This window comes from Adiantum capillus-veneris, chromosome 20, assembly GCF_014529385.1.
Source record: "Adiantum capillus-veneris isolate H3 chromosome 20, ASM1452938v2, whole genome shotgun sequence".
Taxonomy (NCBI): Eukaryota; Viridiplantae; Streptophyta; class Polypodiopsida; order Polypodiales; family Pteridaceae; genus Adiantum; species Adiantum capillus-veneris.
The window spans coordinates 65,437,698-65,454,586 of record NC_140950.1 but is presented as its reverse complement, the minus strand read 5'-3'; the positions used below and the strand labels follow the sequence as shown (position 1 = coordinate 65,454,586).

Genomic DNA, 16,889 nt, shown 5'->3' with positions numbered 1-16,889 from the left:
TTGATACTACCGTCAATATTTGTGTCGATACGTGTGTTTCAAATATCGATTGTGATATGCGAACGCCCTTTGAGGGCAAAACAAAATTCAAACTAATGTGCTCGCTACAAGAAATCCGTTCACCTTTTCCATATTTGCTCCACGTAAGCTTTGCCTCTGTTCATACACCATCATTCTCTCTCTCTCTCTCTCTCTCTCTCTCTCTCTCACACACACACACACACACACACACACACACACACACACACACACACACACACACACACACACACACACACACAATTCCTTTCAAAGTGGGCGCCTGGCTAATGGGTGCCACATCTACTATGATCGACGCCCATGTGTGACACAAGCCTTAATTTGTGTGTGTGTGTGTGTGTGTGTGTGTGTGTGTGTGTGTGTGTTCAAAACTCATTATAAAGATCTTCAAGGTCTCTTGAGATTGTTTCTACAAACTTAAAAGTTCTTTCTCTTTGTTTTAGCAGGAGAAAAATAACATAGAGACGTGGATCCCATTTTCCACTAGGAGATTGATCGGAAAAAAGATTCTCAATGTCACAAATTGCTAACGTGCCAAGCCATTGAAGACAAAAAAAGGTTAGGGCTCCCCGAGCATAACCCTAGCCAATTTGCAGATCCCAATTGAGGGGCCTAAAACCCTTAGAGAAACAGAAGAAGAAGAAAAAGATATTCCCACCAACTTCCAGATCCTGGTCGAGTGTTCCATTTATTAAAGAAAGAGTTATGACTAAAATCCTAACCCCAACAACTTATGGTACCCGTTTGATGGGGCCTAAACTAAAGGGCACTCACAAAATCAACCTTGCATCAAAATTGATGACATGGTAGCCATAGACTCGTATTTGCAAATGGCATGTATTCTCACACAAACAAGAATCATTCTCAAACTATACCATCACCACATATTTGATATGCATGCAATACCTTTTGAGAGACTTTGGGAAGCTCATGGTAAGGACACCACAAATGCTATTTATAGAGATTCTACACAAAGAACATACAAATTCTCCCATTTGCACCATTGAGAGTACACATACAAATACGAATGTTATCATTGAACCACATGTGCATGAGATGACCATAGCACCTTACATGGCATTCATGCACATCAAAAGTGTGAAGCACAATCTCAAACACCATGTCGAAGTGAACCTAAGCCTCTAGTAGAGGCTAATATAATCTCTCTCTCTCTCTCTCTCTCTCTCTCTCTCTCTCTCTCTCTCCAAGGAAGGAGGTGAGATACCAAGCTGCAGAACTAGGCCAAGAAATGAGCAAGTATCAAATGAATGAGCCAGAATACTGAAAGTGTTGGCTGGTCACTGCTAGAGAGGAGAACAAGAAGCTCAAGGATGCTACAAAGGTATGTGCACCTACATAGGGAGTGCTTAGCCTTGGTCTCGGAACGTAAGGAGACGAACATAAAATTGAAGGAAAATCAAGAAGAAGCAAAAAGGTTTAAGGAGCACATGATGAGGAATAAATGAAGGACTACATCAAAACATTAGAAAAACCTTTCGAACATGTCCCACAAATCCTCAGGCACAGCAGAACCCTCATGAGCTGCGCCACTATTGATGATATGGCTATGGAACAAGAAGAGAAGTGGTTGTCAAAACTAAGGGATGCAGCACTAACTAAGCTTTCAGAGGACCATGCTAGCTTGAAACTCATGCTAGGCACACAAAGGAAAACATGAGGCTTCAAGAACAAAATAGGGATCTCATAAACAAATTGTAGGACACATATGGGAAGAATTGGTGCTTGCATTCAACAAACAAAGTACACCCACTGAGATAGGAAAAGAAGCCCCAGGGGAAGCTAATTGTGGAAAACAAAAGGCTACATGATGAATTGCAAAGTTCTTTAAAGTAGGCCACATATGCCAATTCTTTAAGAAATGCATCCCATGTGCTTTACAATGAACTCATCAAACTCAATAAGCCGTTGCCCCAATTCTTCAAGGAGGCTCATCAATTGGTGAGTAAAACTTGGGAGGAGCCATTACCACAGGAAACTCATGTGCAGGGAAGTTACATGCCATAGCTCTTGTTGGAACCATATGGTGAGAGGTTACATTGGCGGTCGAAGGTGGCTGTAATTTCCTGTGGATTGGCATGTGGTAAGAACGAGCAAGACCCACTGAAGACGGGTCTCATTACCTCATAGCATTAAAGTCACATTAGTCTCTCTCATCCCTCTCTCAGCTCGCAACTCGTGTAAAGGAGTAAGGGTGGTTTCACAAGTGGGCGAATGCTTGCCCATGAGGCAAAAAGACATTGGACGCCCGTTCGCGAACCCTTTCACATCAAGGGTGGCTCCACAAACGGGCACCATCCATCCTGGCGCCTCATGCCAATGGAGGGCCCCAAAAAGTACCCTACCCGGTTGATGGACATTCGAGCATCCACAAACAGTGGACATAACTGCTTATTCGTGGACTCACTACGTGCGAAGCTATTGGCTCAGCTCGTACGACCTTGGGCGCGCTATCATGTGGTGATGAGATCAAATCTCCCGCCCGAAACTTTTGTTGAAAAGCTGCCATGGCAGTCGCGCCCATGCTTTTGGGGGGCGGGGGCCACGTCTCTATTTGACACCCTCATTTTTTAGAGGGGATCTACGGTCCCAGATCATTGTTGATCGTGGGCCGTCGATTTAATGAGAGAAAAAGTAGGATTCGACCTCACAACCTCCCCGTCCCAAGACCAATGAGTTACCACTACGCTATTACACACGTTTTGATAAGCATGTAGAACGATAGCATCATATTGCGTAGATTTGGCCTGCCGCGATCTTCGAGTTTACTCCGGGTTCACATCGAGTTTACACCACAATACTATAGTTCATAGACTTTGCAAAGTTCACAACCAGTTCACATTTGTCCAAGTTTACATCAAGTTCACATTTGGGATCAACGGTTGTGATCTTCGCCGACAAGTGACGCCGATTTTGAACCGTAGATCCCCTCTAAAAATTGAGGGTGTCAATTAGAGACGAGGGGGAGCGGGCGGGCGTGGGGGCGGGGGAACAGCTCCCGCCGTTTCATCTTGTGTGTGAATCAAAATGAGGCATCCTCTTTGGGACGTCATTCGCTTTGTCCATAGAGAATGGGCGGACGTTTGTGAAGCCGCCCTAAGAGGGCTCTGTGATTGCTTTGTGAAGCCGCCCTAAGAGGGCTCCAGTCGGGTAAGCGCTTAAGCTAGCATCAATGGATAACAAAGACGCTTGCAGGAATGGAAGCAGCAAAGAGCAGCGAGAGAGGCGGAAATTTTTGGCTACATGATCGACTCAAACTTGTTGGAAGTTTCTGTTGTCGAGAGTCTGGTTCAGTCTGGGAAGACACTCTCAGATTTGCTCCAATACCAGAGTTTAATATGGAAGTCTGGGAAGACACTCTCAGATTTGCTCCAATACCACCCTCACAAGTTGGTTTCAGAGTTTTATATGGAAGCGCAACATGCCACAGAATTTTTGAAGGGTCGTATTGCGAAAAAACCTCGCCTGGATCATGAGGAACCGCGTTATGTCAACCAAAGGGCTCTCGCCAACAAGTGCTTCAAGGTTCCGTTTCAAGGAACTGCACATCAGATACTGCACAACCAGCTTGTTAAAGATCGCTGCACAACGGCAAGTGATGTTCACTACAGTCCCTATTGTGCCCTTGTACAATCATCAGGTATGGGAAAATCAAGAGCATTGATGGAATTGAGTGAGCTGGATGTGTATGTTTGCTATTGCAGCCTGGCGAGTCACACGGCAACAGCCTTCCCCCCGAGGACAGGTGGTCTTGCTGATAAGCTTGCTAGCACATTCACAGAACATGGTATGGTGTTTTACTTGAAGGCGTGGCTCAGCATACTGGCTGATTGCATTAGTACCACATCTCCAGAGGCTTGGAAGCAATATCAGCTTCCTGATGAGCATGGTTTTCCCAAAGGTGACCTTGCTGAGAAGATACTGAAGGAGTGGATGAAGTCTGACCTTCATGACACGTACAAAGGGGAAGATATAGACAAGTGGAGCATGGCCTCTTGCAGTGAAGTAATCAAGTCTATTGAAAAAGCCTTGCAGAAGAAGTGCAGACAATGCTCACTTGACGAGAAGACAGCGTGTAAGCACACCCCTTGCAGTGTCATCTTTGCCTTTGATGAAGCAAGAGGGCTGCAAATAAAAGAACCAAATTCACAATCAATGACCCTCTCCCTATTCTATCAAATCAGAAGGGCCCTCAGGATGCTTTTTGACCATCCGACCTTCATTGCAGTTATGCTAGACACCTCTGCTAAAGTTACCAATCTGTTACCCAGCAAGCGCAACGAGGACAGTGCCAGGGCCAAACCGATGGGTTTCCAACTGGCACCTCCAATCTACTTCCTCCCAAATATGTCTCTTCTCAAGGAAACTGCACGTCATGGAGTTCCTGACTGCTTCCAACCCCAGCATTGGTTGAAGCAAGGTAGGCCAATGCGGTCTGCAAGGCTGGAAATGGGGGATACGCCTTCCTCTGTTCGGCTTTTTGCTTTGCAAAAGTTGGTTCGAATCGTCGCTGGGCCATTTGACGACAAGAATCTGGGTCATGACTGAAAGCCAAGCATGGCACTTTTGTCTGCTTCAGCAGGGCTCTCAATATGTGCTTGATATGAGCTTGCAGAAACCATGTCAGCTTCACACATGAACTTGATTCTGCGCGTATCTGAGGATAGGTCCAGGATTTATATTGGTTTGCCAGCTGAGCCAATTCTTGCGGAAGCTGCAGCCTCTGTTTTGCAGAATGATGTGGTCCAGGAAGGGGCACTAAAGCACTTGCTTGCTGCATGCATGGAAGGCTATGTGACTCCTGGACCACGAGGGGAGTTTGTCGCAAAGTTCATTCTAGTGGCTGCCATGTGGGACAACAAAAGTGAATGGCTGTTGCGGCAGATTCCTGTGGAAGAGTATTTGCAAAAGCTAATTGTGGATGGAGAGGCTCATCAGGTCATCTTTAACCGCGCCTCTAACCGCTTTAAGACTAAATGTCCAGACGGGGGGAGTGTTTTCTTCAATTCATTCGTGCTAGTGCGTAAACCTCCAACCCCTGATACATTGCGAAGGGCTTTCGTATCAGGTTATGCTCTCATGTACAGGGCAGAGAACAACTTGCCAGGTATAGACATGATCATTCCAGTGTGGACTTCAAAAGGCATGACCTGCATAGTTGTCTCAGTAAAGAACTTCAAACAGCCTGGCTGGCTAGAAAATGTTTCTATTGCTAAAGTAAGGTCGGAGTTTACAAATGTAAGGGTAGAACCAGGCCTTTTCGTCATCACTATTGTTATGTCCTTGCGTGAGCCAGTCCAGGATTTTCGGAATGGGTTTGCATGGCTTCTTTGGACATTAAAATGAAGGGGATGTAGCGACAGATATGGACCCTTACATCAACCTTACTTGTTACGGTATTGACCGCAACTACAGTTATCTGACTGAGAACGTGAAGCTGCTCTTGAAGGAAGTGCTTATTACCGTGCCTGATGAACTTGCTGGTGCAACTGACATCGAGAAAGAATGGATCAAGGGATTGCTTCCAGAACAATATTTATAATCAGATTCTAGTGGATGATTTCATGCTCTGTTAGGTAGTTTGGTTTTTCAGGTGGAAGTCAAGAGACTTTTAGTTTGCGACTCTCAGTTGTGAGCAGTTAGCAGTGAGAGTCTTGCCTTGTCAAGTCTAGTTTTGTCGGGCAAGTGTTTTGCACAGTTGAAATGCCTGCAACATGGATGGATGGTGTATATGTTTTTGTAGTTTAATCAGGGTTTTATCTATGTTGATCTGCTGTGGCGTTGGTGTGACCATGAGAGAGAGAGAGAGAGAGAGAGAGTATATTGGGAAAGTGAAAAATTAAGGATTTTTAAGATCATTGCATTGTGTTAGTGGTCCAATTCTCTTTCTTTCAAGTGTAATCTTAAGTGTTTTGTAAGAAGGTTGATTTTGTTGCCAACTGGTTTTTTTCGAATCTTGTCAATATCTGGTAGTGGTATAGTGATACGATGACCGGCTTTTTTCGACTGGATCTTGTTTGATTATGGTCTCGGATTATGTTCTTCTCTCTGCTGATCATGATCTTGAATTATGGTCCCAGATCATTTTCTTCTTTTTGCTCGGATCATGTTAGATTCTGTGAGGACCCTTGTCGATGACTGATATATGCAAGGGTTAGCTAGCCTTGCTGATCTAGGTTATCATATTATGTTCGAATTTGTGAAGATCCATGCCAATGATGGATACATGTAAAGGTAAGTTATCCCTTGCTGATCTTGATTGGTTTTTGTCCCGATGGGTTTTTTCCCGACTCTTAACACTATCTAGTAGTGGTATATTGGATAAAGTTGATTGGCTTTTTTGTTGGCAGATTAAACTACTGCCTAGATTGAATGGTTGATGGTAAAAGGTGCTTCTTTCTGTTGATTATGGTTTCGAATCATTACTATGGGTGCTTTTGAAGAGAAGATGTGACTGAAAGATTGCTATAATTCACTAAACTAGGTTTTTGGGAACTTTTTTGATGATGGAAATACTGGTAGAAGAGGACAGCCATGCCAATGATTGTTGAATCTAATTAAAAATAACTAAAACTTGACTTCACAGTAACATAAGAAACAATTGGTATAGCGTGAACAATATTCAGGGCTATAAAAACTTCATTTAAAACTTTGGAAGGAAAGAAATGAACTTGAACTAAAACTGAAAAGTTTTTTTGGAAATAAATATTACTAATCACTTTGAACCCTAGCAGCATGATTTTTCTTTTTTTGTGACATGGATGACAATTAGGTCACCCCAGTTACCTGCAATGCTAATGAATGGTTTGTTTTCTTACTGTGGATGCAAGTAAGGGTGTCCTTTCCTTGGCTATTGATTTAGAAGAAAGAAGTGTTGTACCTGTAACTATTGGACTATAACAGGACATTCCTACCCTTTAAATGGCCTGTTATTATGATGTATTTTGCTTTGGATAAATTATCGAAAGTCATACATGACTTTGTACTGTATCTGTAGACCATGGTCTTTGTAGAATATCTCATGTGTTATGTATACTATTAATAGTTAAAACTCTCTCTCCTTAAGCACATGGGTGCTTTTTGGCTCTCGGGTTGTCCTAGAGCACCAGGACCTAGTCTACAGGATTTTTATCCTTAGAAGATTTGGCTTGCAACCATATTTTTTGGGATAGGGAGTATCCCACACAACCGTTATGACCCTCTGTCTTGGTTGTTGTTAAGATGGAATACTTACCAACTCCTCTTATGGATCTTACTAATATTTTCATGTTTCTGGCTTCAGATTATCCCTATCTCTGCTACCCTTGACCTTTCTACCTTGTCCTTTTCTCCGGCTTCGCTGCTCGTGATTAAATTGATCCGAGATGCTTTAGCCATTTTCCTCCTGAACCAACACTCTAAAGTACCATAGGCCCATGACTCGATCATGAATCTGTTGACTTTCAACAACTGGGTTTTGATCCTCGCCAACCTGGTTGCTGATTCAAAAGAAGGGTTACTTCATCTACAGAGATTGGCTTCCAATCTATCTGCTATTGAAATTAGTCATAAAACTGATCTGCTACAATTCTCAGCTAGGGGAGCTTACCTATCTAACTTTATCAGAAAACTATGTGGCCTCACTTCTTGTTTTGCTTCCACTAAATCTTTCGATCTTGCTAAGGCTCCTAAAGGCCTTTTTTGTAGGGATGACGCGGCTTTGGAAGCGGTTAAAAGCTTTCAACAGGGACTTAGCTTGTCAAGTGAAACTTCTTTACTTGATATGGTTCCAAAAGTCTCTAAATGTTTTCCTTTCCTCCCTCCTAGGCAGATTGCAATTGAAGGAATTGAGCTTGACCATTAGCTTTGGGAGCTTCAGAACAAGGCTTTTGCTGCATCCATCTCTATAGAGACTTGGGTCTTGTTAGCAGCGCTACCGGCCTCTACTAGTGAAGACTGTCGACTGGAAACCCTCAAAGGTGTTCAGTTTTTGGACAAAGGTGATGTAATAAAAGCACCTTTCAGTATGCACTTCTTGGATTCAAGGAAATGCCCGGTCATATCTGGCATCTATGTCAGAACCAAAGGGACGATGACCTTTTCTAAACAAAGCAGTGAATTCTACTCTGAGTCTATTTGGAACATCTACCGTCCCTACATTAAGTGTGCTTGTAAAGCTTTGGATGCAAAAGCAGACTGTGAAAGCAACATCCTTTGGTTTGATCATGCCATCTTGTTTCTTCTCAACCATCTGGAGGACCTCTTCCCATCACACACGAAGGAACATTTTTTACCTATGATCTGTTCATGGCTTGGAGACCAAGCTACGGAAGCTGTGCAAGCCGAAATTGCATATCTACACTTCAAGAATTTCATGTATGAGGCTCTGAAGGAGCTAAAGTTAGATGCACCTAGTCATTTACTGTCAAATCTTAGTGCTTCTAAAGGGATCAAACATATTCTATCCCTTCTCAAACCATCACTAGATGCAGATGAGTCCCCCACTCTTAAAAGGCCTCTGGTGACTAGTTCTGTTTCTCACTCCATCACCTGATTTTTATCCCCCTCCTCTACACTTGGGTCTTCTGAAGGACGTAATAAAGCTAGAAGCTATGTCAAAGGAAGAGGGAAGAATCTCCCTATCAAGAAAATGTTTAACTCTTGATTGTATTGCTTTTTTCAGATCAAGCGGACTACTTCTGGGAAGCTGGTTCTATGCAAAAAAGAGTATTTGAAGAAGCGTTTAATTCATTGCTATTTTTCGAATTGATTTTTTGATCTTTTTACACCAAAGTCTTTGATGCAAAATGCCTTTCAACAATTGTTTAGCAATACTAAGATGTTGGATGATTTGACTTTTTGTTGGACCTTTGACCCACCATTGAAGAACTTTGTATACTCTACAGAATTTTTGACTTCTAACAAACAACCATCGTGTATATGCTCTCTTTTTAAAGACTACTGTTCGGATTTTGGTGAGTTTGGACAACACGTTTGTACTACAGATCTATCTTTAATTGATTCAAAGGAAATCAAAGACCTATTAAATAAAGGTCTAAATCATATCCCCTTACAACCTTTAAACCCACACTTGGCCTTGCCGCCTACTTACCTGCTTGGCTAACATAGCCGAGTTATTGAAATTAGAACTAATGAGCTCGCTACAAAATTTAAAGTAATGAGCTCGCTACAAGAAATCCATTCACCTTTTCCATATTTGCTCCATGTAAACTTTGCCTCTGTTCATACACCATCATTCTCTCTCTCTCTCTCTCTCTCACACACACACACACACACACAATTGCTTTCAAAGTGGGCGCTTGTCTAATGGGTGCCACATCTACTATGATAGACGTCCATGTGTGACACAAGCCTTAGTTTGTGTGTGTGTATGTGTGTGTGTGTGTGTGTGTGTGTGTGTGTGTGTGTCTGTGTTCAAAACTCATTATAAAGATCTTCAAGGTCTCTTGAGATTGTTCCTACAAACTTAAAAGTTCTTTCTCTTTGTTTTAGCAGGAGATAAATAACATAGAGACGTGGATCCCATTTTCCACCAGAAGATTGATCGAAAAAAAGATGCTCAATGTCACAAATTGCTAACATGCCAAGCCATTGAAGACAAAAAAGGTTAGGGCTCCCCGAGCATAACCCTAGCCAATCTGCAGATCCCAATCGAGGGGCCTAAAACCCTTAGAGAAGCAGCAGAAGAAGAAAAAGAAGTTCCCACCAACTTCCAGATCCTGGTCGAGTGTCCCATTTATTAAAAAAAGAGTTATGACTAAAATCCTAACCCCAACAACTTATGGTACTCGTTTGATGGGGCCTAAAGTAAAGGGCACACATACACTCACAAAATCAACCTTGCATCAAAATTGATGACATGGTAGCTATAGACTCGTATGATAAGACCTTTGCAAATGGCATGTATTCTCACACAAACAAGAATCATTCTCAAACTATACCATCACCACATATTTGATATGCATGCAATACCTTTTAAGTGGTTTACAATATTTGAGAGACTTTGGGAAGCTCATGGTAAGGCCACCACAAATGATATTTATAGAGATTCTACACAAAGAACATACAAATTCTCCCATTTGCACCATTGAGAGTACACATACAAATACTAATGTTATCATTGAACCACATGTGCATGAGATGACCATAGCACCTTACATGGCATTCATGCACATCAAAAGTGTGAAGCACAATTGCAAACACCATGTTGAAGTGAACCTAAGCCTCTAGCAGAGGCTAATATAATCTCTCTCTCTCTCTCTCTCTCTCTCTCTCTCTCTCTCAACAAGGAAGGAGGTGAGATACCAAGCTGCAGAACTAGGCCAAGAAATGAGCAAGTATCAAATGAATGAGCCAGAATACTGAAAGTGTTAGCTGGTCACTGCTAGAGAGGAGAACAAGAAGCTCAAGGATACTACAAAGGGATGTGCACCTACATAGGGAGTGCTTAGCCTTGGTCTCAGAATGTAAGGAGATGAACATAAAATTGAAGGAAAATCAAGAAGAAGCAAAAAGGTTTAAGGAGCACATGATGAGGAATAAATGAAGGACTACATCAAAACATTAGAAAAACATTTCGAACATGTCCCACAAATCCTCAGATACAACAGAACTCTCATGAGCTGCGCCACTATTGATGATGTGGCTATGGAACAAGAAGAGAAGTGGTTGTCAAAACTAAGGGATGAAGCACTAACTAAGCTTTCAGAGGACCATGATAGCTTGAAACTCATGCTAGGCACACAAAGGAAAACATGAGGCTTCAAGAACAAAATAGGGATCTGATAAACAAACTGTAGGACACATATGGGAAAGCAGAATTGGTGCTTGCATTCAACAAACAAAGTACTCCCATTGAGATAGGGAAAGAAGCCCCCAGGGGAGCTAATTGTGGAAAACAAAAGGCTACATGATGAATTGAAAAGTTCTTTAAAGTAGGCCACATATGCCAATTCTTTAAGAATTGCATCCCATGTGCTTTACAATGAACTCATCAAACTCAATAAGCCGTTGCCCCAATTCTTCAAGGAGGCTCATCAATTGGTGAATAAAACTTGGGAGGAGCCATTACCACAGGAAACTCATGTGCAGGGAAGTTACATGCCATAGCTCTTGATGGAACCATATGCTGAGAAGTTACATTGGCGGTCGGAGGTGGCTGTAATTTCTTGCAGATTGGCATGTGGTAAGAACGAGCAAGACCCACTGAAGAGGGGTCTCATTACCTCATAGCATTAAAGTCACATTAGTCTCTCTCGTCCCTCTCTCAGCTCGCAACTCGTGTAAAGGAGTAAGGGTGGTTTCACAAGCGGGTGAATGCTTGCCCATGAGGCAAAAAAACATTGGACGCCCGTTCGCGAACCCTTTCACATCAAGGGTGGCTCCACAAACGGGCACCATCCATCCTGGCGCTTCATGCCAATGGAGGGCCCAAAAAGTACCCTACCCGGTTGTGATGGACATTCGAGCCTTCCTCCCTAAGAGGACTCCAGTCGGGTAAGCGCTTAAGCTAGCATCAATGGATAACAAAAGACGCTTGCAGGAATGGCAGCAGCACGGAAAAAGCAGCGAGAGAGGCAGCGAGAGAGGCGGAAATTTATGGCTACATGATCGACTCAAACTTGTTGGAAGTTTCTGTTGTCGAGAGTCTGGTTCAGTCTGGGAAGACACTCTCAGATTTGCTCCAATACCACCCTGACAAGTTGGTTTCAGAGTTTTATATGGAAGCACAACATGCCACAGAATTTTTGAAGGGTCGTATTGCGAAAAAACCTCGCCTTGATAATGAGGAACCGCATTATGTCAACCAAAGGGCTCTCGCCAACAAGTGCTTCAAGGTTCCGTTTCAAGGAACTGCACATCAGGAACTGCACAACCAGCTTGTTAAACATCGCTCCACAATGGCAAGTGATGTTCACTACAGTCCCTATTGCGCCCTTGTACAATCATCAGGTATGGGAAAATCAAGAGCATTGATGGAATTGAGTGAGCTGGATGTGTATGTTTGCTATTGCAGCCTGGCGAGTCACACGGCAACAGCCTTCCCCCCGAGGACAGCTGGTCTTGCTGATAAGCTTGCTAGCACATTCACAGAACATGGTATGGTGTTTTACTTGAAGGCGTGGCTCAGCATACTGGCTGATTGCATTAGTACCACATCTCCAGAGGCTTGGAAGCAATATCAGCTTCCTGATGAGCATGGTTTTCCCAAAGGTGACTTTGCTGAGAAGATACTGAAGGAGTGGATGAAGTCTGACCTGGATGACACGTACAAAGGGAAAGATATAGACAAGTGGAGCTCGGCCTCTTGTAGTGAAGTAATCAAGTCTATTGAAAAAGCCTTGCAGAAGAAGTGCAGACAATGCTCACCTGACGAGAAGAGTGAGTGTAAGCACACCCCTTGCAGTGTCATCTTTGCCTTTGATGAAGCAAGAGGGCTGCAAATAAAAGAACCAAATTCACAATCGATGACCCTTTCCCCATTCTATCAAATCAGGAGGGCCCTCAGGATGCTTTTTGACCATCCGACCATCCGACCATTCGAAAATGCTCCCCCTCTCTGGACATTTAGTCTTAAAGCGGTTAAAGGCGCAGTTAAAGATGACCTGATCAGCCTCTCCATCCACAAGTAGCTTTTGACCATGCTGGCCCTGGCATTGGTTCCTGACTGCTTCCAACCCCAGCATTGGTTGAAGCAAGGTATGCCAATGTGGTCTGCAAGGCTGGAAATGGGGGATACGCCTTCCTCTGTTCGGCTTTTTGCTTTGCAAAAGTTGGTTCGAACTGTCGCTGGGCCATTTGACGACAAGAATCTGGCTGTGAATGTGCGCAGTGGGGTCATGATTGAAAGCCAAGCCATGGCACTTTTCTCTGCTTCAGCAGGGCTCTCAATATGTGCTCGATCTGAGCTTGCAGAAACCATGTCAGCTTCACACATGAACTTGATTCTGCGCATATCTAAGGATAGGTCCAAGATTTATATTGGTTTGCCAGCTGAGCCAATTCTTGCGGAAGCTGCAGCCTCTATTTTGTAGAATGATGTGGTCCAGGAAGGGGCACTAAAGCACTTGCTTGCTGCATGCATGGAAGGCTATGTGACTCCTGGACCACGAGGGGAGTTTGTTGCAAAGTTCATTCTAGTGGTTGCCATGTGGGACAACAAAAGTGAATGGTTGCTGCGGCAGATTCCTGTGGAAAAGTCTTTGCAAAAGCTACTTGTGGATGGAGAGGCTCATCAGGTCATCTTTAACCGTGCCTTTAACCGCTTTAAGGCTAAATGTCCAGAGGGGGGAGCGTTTTCTTCAATTCATTCGTGCTAGTGCGTAAACCTCCAACCCCTGATACATTGCGAAGGGCTTTCGTATCAGGTTATGCTCTCATGTACAGGGCAGAGAACAACTTGCCAGGTATAGACATGATCATTCCAGTGTGGACTTCAAAAGGCATGACCTGCATAGTTGTCTCAGTAAAGAACTTCAAACAGCGTGGCTGGCTAGAAAATGTTTCTATTGCTAAAGTAAGGTCGGAGTTTACAAATGTAAGGGTAGAACCAGGCCTTTTCGTCATCACTATTGTTATGTCCTTGCGTGAGCCAGTCCAAGATTGGGATGGGTCTGCATGGCTTCTTTGGACATCAAATGAAGGGGATGTAGCGACAGATATGGACCCTTACATCAACCTTACTTGTTACGGTATTGACCGCAACTACAGTTATCTGACTGAGAACGTGAAGCTGCTCTTGAAGGAAGTGCTTATTACCGTGCCTGATGAACTTGCTGGTGCAACTGACATCGAGAAAGAATGGATCAAGGGATTGCTTCCAGAACAATATTTATAATCAGATTCTAGTGGATGATTTCATGCTCTGTTAGGTAGTTTCTGTCTGCGTAGTGAGCAGGGTTTGGTTTTTCAGGTGGAAGTCAAGAAACTTTTAGTTTGCGACTCTCAGTTGTGAGCCGTTAGCAGTGAGAGTCTTGCCTTGTCAAGTCGAGTTTTGTCGGGCAAGTGTTTTGCACAGTTGAAATGCCTGAAACATGGATGGATGGTGTATATGTTTTTGTAGTTTAATCAGGGTTTTATCTATGTTGATCTGCTGTGGCGCTGGTGTGACCATGAGAGAGAGAGTATATTGGAAAAGTGAAAAATTAAGGATTTTTAAGATCATTGCATTGTGTTAGTGGTGCATTGCTCTTTCTTTCAAGTGTAATCTTAAGTGTTTTGTAAGAAGGTTGATTTTATTGTGGTAAATCACTTAATCTATCGTTTAAGTACTGTTTTGTAGGACATAAAGCTAAGCTGTTAAGATCTTCTTGCACTTGTTTGTTTGACCTAAAATACGGTGGATCACATTTTTTGCCCCTCTCAGATGGTGATCAGCTTCCTGATGAGCATGGTTTTCCCAAAGGTGACCTTGCTGAGAAGATACTGAAGGAATGGATGAAGTCTGACCTTGATGACACGTACAAAGGGGAAGATCTATACAAGTGGAGCACTGCCTCTTGCAGTGAAGTAATCAAGTCTATTAAAAAAGCCTTGCAGAAGAAGTGCAGACAATGCTCACCTGACGAGAAGACTGAGTGTAAGCACACCCCTTGCAGTGTCATCTTTGCCTTTGATGAAGCAAGAGGGCTGCAAATAAAAGAACCAAATTCAAAATCGATGGCCCTCTCCCCATTCTATCAAATCAGGAGGGCCCTCAGGATGCTTTTTGACCATCCGACCTTCATTGCAGTTATGCTAGATACCTCTGCTAAAGTTACCAATCTGTTACCCAGCAAGCGCGACGAGGACAGTGGCAGGGCCAGAGCGATGGGTTTCCAACTGGCACCTCCAATCTACTTCCTCCCAAATATGTCTCTTTTCAAGGAAACTGCAAGTCATGGAGTTCCTGACTGCTTCCAACCCCAGCATTGGTTGAAGCAAGGTAGGCCAATGTGGTCTGCAAGGCTGGAAATGGGGGATGTGCCTTCCTTTGTTCGGCTTTTTGCTTTGCAAAAGTTGGTTCGGAACCGTCGCTGGGCCATTTGACGAGAAGAATCTGGCTGTGAATGTGCGCCATGGGGTCATGACTGAAAGCCAAGCCATGGCACTTTTGTCTGCTTCAGTAGGGCTCTCAATATGTGCTCGATCTGAGCTTGCAGAAACCATGTCAGCTTCACACATGAACTTGATTCTGCGCGTATCTGAGGATAGGTCCAGGATTTATATTGGTTTGCCAGCTGAGCCAATTCTTGCGGAACCTGCAGCCTCTGTTTTGCAGAATGATGTGGTCCAGGAAGGGGCACTCAAGCACTTGCTTGCTGCATGCATGGAAGGCTATGTGACTTCTGGACCACGAGGGGAGTTTGTCGCAAAGTTCATTCTAGTGGCTGCCACGTGGGACAACTAAAGTGAATGGCTGCTGCGGCAGATTTCTGTGGAAGAGTATTTGCAAAAGCTACTTGTGGATGGAGAGGCTGATAAGGTCACCTTTAACCGCGCCTTTAACCACTTTAAGGCTCAATGTCCAGAGGGGGGGAGCGTTTTCTTCAATTCATTCGTGCTAGTGCGTAAACCTCCAACCCTTGATACATTGCGAAGGGCTTTCGTATCAGGTTATGCTCTCATGTACAGGGCAGAGAACAACTTGCCAGGTATAGACATGATCATTCCAGTGTGGACTTCAAAAGGCATGACCTGCATAGTTGTCTCAGTAAAGAACTTGAAACAGCCTGGCTGGCTAGAAAATGGACTATTTTCTTATTTTTTTGGCATGACATACTCATACTGGCATAAATAAATATAAATCCTATTAATCAATGAGATTCTTCGAGATATTTCTCCTTTCCTTTCCACGTTGCAACTTGACGTCGAACCTACGTAGAGAGAGAGAGAGAGAGAGAGAGATAGATAGTCAGTTCTATTATCGTCCTCGGAAGTCAAATATGACCTATGAGACCAAATGAACATGTCATGTGATGCGAGTGGAGGTCATAAGTGACTCTTGATGTTACAAAATGTGGCTGAAATGAGCGTCGCAATAAAGAGTAAATATCGTGGTTGGGAGAGAAAGGTATGTAGGGAGAGCTCATGGCTGAATATATGGGAAAAAGAGGACTTAGTGTGGTCAAAAGTTGAGCACTCAAGTAGTGTTTGGTACTCACTCTCTCGCACTTGATGAGGGTATAAGGTGCAAAGTCGATGAGACTCCTTGTCAGTGTCCCAATGTCCTGTCTCGCGGCGTAAAGAATGGGAGCTAAGACGAATGGAAGCAATGGTGCGGATCGCACTCAATGGGATGGGCTCAAGGATGTCGGGATGGGTTCGGCTATCTCGTTTGGAGAAGAAGAGAGATTTGTAGTTTGGGGTAATGTGTGTGGTGTAATGGCTGAAGCGAGTACCTCCGGATTTCTCCCAAGCCGTGATACATTGGTGTTGTAAGAAGGTCTCATTAACTTGGGAGTCGATCGACGCATCCTTGATCAAGTGACATGCATCTCATCTTCCAAACCATTTCTTGATGTCAAGCATCCACCCTGAACTTAGTATTTTGCTCTTGCATGTCTTTTGGACCTTTTGACTTGCTTCATATGCGATTCTAGGAAGTCGATGCAAACGGCTACGTTGTGTCTTAAGCATGTACTCCACAACCCTTTGCATGCCCATGACCTCAATGGGAAGCGATAAGTAAGAGCATGTAGGGTGTTTGTGTCTTGACTTAGAGAAAGTGGGTGAGAAAACGCTTTTGGACATTCTCAAACTCTTTCCAAGTAGACTTTCCGATGCTTCCACCCCACACCTCCACTCCATAAAGAAGCATCGGTGTCACCAATGTGTCAAAGAGGTACTTTTTG

General features: G+C 43.6%; 3 pseudogenes; all 3 read left to right on the top strand.

Moving 5' to 3' along the window:
* Positions 1-3,130: 3,130 nt before the first annotated feature.
* Positions 3,131-5,826, top strand: LOC147432635 (uncharacterized; annotated as a pseudogene).
* A 5,829-nt stretch (positions 5,827-11,655) lies between these two features.
* On the top strand, positions 11,656-13,376 carry LOC147432634 (uncharacterized; annotated as a pseudogene).
* A 928-nt stretch (positions 13,377-14,304) lies between these two features.
* Positions 14,305-15,841, top strand: LOC147432633 (uncharacterized; annotated as a pseudogene).
* Positions 15,842-16,889: the final 1,048 nt, after the last annotated feature.